General features: G+C 38.3%; 1 long non-coding RNA gene across 1 annotated transcript; it reads left to right on the forward strand.

Moving 5' to 3' along the window:
• Nucleotides 1–221: 221 nt before the first annotated feature.
• Nucleotides 222–2,836, forward strand: LOC110887371. The gene is made up of 9 exons (XR_002563260.2): nt 222–365; nt 446–530; nt 600–684; nt 969–1,095; nt 1,181–1,430; nt 1,504–1,559; nt 1,766–2,037; nt 2,208–2,279; nt 2,685–2,836. It is a non-coding gene; the product is annotated as an uncharacterized LOC110887371 (long non-coding RNA).
• Nucleotides 2,837–3,297: the final 461 nt, after the last annotated feature.

The following is a 3,297-nucleotide window of genomic DNA, read 5'->3' on the forward strand; positions in this document are numbered from 1 at the left end:
GATGGTATTTATTAATGATTGAGAACTTTATCAGAAACTTGTATGGGTTCAATGTGATTAGTGGCTCATTGTTGGTACGTAACACGCCTAAAGGGGACATTCCCTAGGTGGTATTTTGGGGGTGTGACATACTATCCCAATTATACCCTTTTGGTCACTGAAACAAAATAACACGGACCCAAATTAGGGTTTCACAAATCTCCTCATTCTTATCCGCCTCCGTTTCTCTCTCTCTCTCTCTCTTACGGCGATTCAGAAACACGAAGCTATCTTCACCAGATCTGTTTGAGATTTTGCTTTCTTCGGCTGCTATTGATGGTGGTTGTCTGGTTAAGTTGGCATTCCGACCACTCGACAACCGTAAGGTAAGATTTACTGTTGATTATGATTATTTCCTTTGAAGATTTGACTGTTGTTATTTCCTATGAACATGTGTTCACCACAGATCGACGGAGAAGAGGTGCAACTGACACTTTTAGATCTACGGCCCCCAAACCCTAATGCGTTCAAACATTCAGATCTGGTATAAGGTAAGATTTGTTGAAGATTGTGGTTATTTCCTTTTGAAAATTTGATGATTTAACATCTGCTCACCACAGATCGACGGAGAAGAGGTGCCACTGACCCTTTTAGATCTACGGCCCCCAAACCCTAATGCGTTCAAACATTCAGATCTGGTATAAGGTAAGATTTTTTGTTGATTGTGGTTATTTCCTTTGAAAATTTGATGATTTAACATGTGTTCACCACATATCGTGGTTATTTCCTTTGAAAATTTGATGATTTAACATGCAACTGAGCTTTTAGATCTGCTGCTCACAAACCCTAATACTGTCAAACTTTTAGATCTGGTATAAGGTAATTAATCGATTGTTTAGTTGATCAAATTTGTTCCCTGTCTAAGATCTAGGGTTTTATTGTAGCTTTTGAAGTTAACAGATTTAATTCTTACGATTCTATTGGAACAGGTCATGATTTTGTTGCAAAACATGACTTAACGAAGATGAATCATGTGGTTTGTTCGAAGCCTAGGCAAGTCAACCTCTTCAGTTCCACCTTGAACGAGCCTGCTATGAATTGAAGATGACAAATGTGGTATATGTTCTTTAATTCAGGGTTTTATTTCAGTAAAGAAGTTTTTTTTTTTACTCTGAAATGAATTATTATGTGTATCTTGCAGCTATCAGCCAGCTGGACTTATATGAATATAATTCAGGCCCAGACTGAGCATGAATTTATGCACAATATTTCTGAGGAGGTCTGCTCTCAGTTACATTCTGGAAAGTGATCCGTTCAATGATAGCCAAAAATGGTGTAAGAAATTCACTACTTGTAGCACCAATGCCAACTGCTTCAACAAGTCAAATTCTTGGAAATAACGAGTGTTTTGAGCCCTACACTTCCAACATCTACAGCCGTCGGGTTTTAAGGTAGCTAATTTCTGTTGCATAAAAAGATATAAAAAAATAATATAAAACTTTAACCAGTTATTTTCGTCTGTAGTGGTGAGTTTGTTGTGGTGAACAAGCATTTGCTGCATGATTGATAATCTCACTAAGGTAATTGACCTATATCCATTTCCTGATAACTTTGGGACAAAAGATTAGATATTGAGTATAATACAAAACAATATGGATGTAGCAATCTAAACCTTTAGGATGATTTGTGCATTGGCAAATATATTTTCTATTGCTTTAAAATACATGTATTTATTTTTGTGATCTGGACTTAACATTTTAATCTATTGTTATGTTACGAGGATCAGAGTATATCCCGCTAATTGGATCGGATGATGCAAGATACAGTTTGTTGGGAGTGACCAACTTTGAATAATGAAGCGACTTCTTTTTTTGATCGAGCCGAGCTTATAAAAAAGTGAATTTGGATCGAGCTGGTGAGGTATTGAAGGAGATTATGTCGGTTCGAAAGACGATCGAGCAGGTGAAGCTTGTGACGATGGAAGCTCAGATGGTTGAAAATTCTTTAGGCATACATGGAGATGAAATATTGTATGTTGGCGATCGTATATACCCAGATGTAAGCGTTTCTAAAGTACATCTTCATTGATGGACAACCTTAATTTGTCTGCTAATTTTTTCTGGTAGTTCAGTGATGCAACTATGCAAGTGCTATTTCAGATCTTTACAATTATGAACCATGGAATCCTTTAATTCAAAAACTCTTCTCAACTATTTGTCGTCTTGCAGGTGAATCAAACTGTTACCAAGGGTGAATAGCAGCTCATCAAAGGTGAATGGCAAATGACTTGGAGTTCACGGGTTGGTTTTTTACATGTACTTTTGGATACTGATAAAGTTATCATGTAAGAATTTTCTTTTATATCATCGTTGAAGGGAAATTCAGACATTTAGCACAATCCGTAAAATTATTTTTCTTAGATAGTCACAGGTAGTTGGATAGAGAATGCAGCCAATGCGCGATTAACACCCGGTCTAGCAGTTCTTGGCTTGTTGATTGGACCAGTACCCATGCGCGATACACTGGTGTACACGGCTAGAATATCACCGCAGCAAAGGAGAGGTGAGCCGGTGCCTCAAGAACTGCTAGACCGGGTGTTAATCGCGCATGGGTACTGGTCCGATCAGCAAGCCAAAAACCAGTTAAATGGTAAACCGTTGTAAATAATTGTTACTGACTTTAACAAATTGATGATCTTGTATCAGGTATTTGCCACCTCAGACGATAGCTAATGAAGTAGCATTCCAGCAGCAGGCGGATTCGCCAATGACGATTTCTAGGAATATAACTGAAAGTGATCATGAGATGTCAGTGGATGATAGAAGTGGTTTGGATTCAAGGGAGTTATTGACGGTTCCGGATAGTAACGTGGGTGAGCTGGCGGTGGTCCCCATGAGGAAGCCAAAGGGAGCTGAGGTGACACAACGCAGGATTCGTCGTCCGTTTTCTGTTTTCGAAGTGGAAGCTTTAGTCAAAGCTGTTGAGAAGCTTGGAACAGGAAGGTATAATATTATCATTACGAGTTTATATGAAACTTCAACAAAAAAAGAAATAGGATGACAAAGATTTTTCAGCCGTTTAATTTCTAAACCTAATGCCAGTGAGTTAATTTCTAAACCATAAAAATTGTTTTGTAAATAAGCCTATCTTGAAGTTGGTATGAGTATACTATTTAAACCGGTGTCGTTCTCGGTAGATACTTAGCGATGATGACGGTTATATTTTTCTGGGCGGCTTATAAAACAGAATTCTTTCCGGTATGTGATTTAATTAGTGGGCTGGGCCGGGCTGGTTGGGTATCGATTAAAACGGGTCGGG

Source organism: Helianthus annuus, chromosome 11 (assembly GCF_002127325.2).
Source record: "Helianthus annuus cultivar XRQ/B chromosome 11, HanXRQr2.0-SUNRISE, whole genome shotgun sequence".
Lineage (NCBI taxonomy): Eukaryota > Viridiplantae > Streptophyta > Magnoliopsida > Asterales > Asteraceae > Helianthus > Helianthus annuus.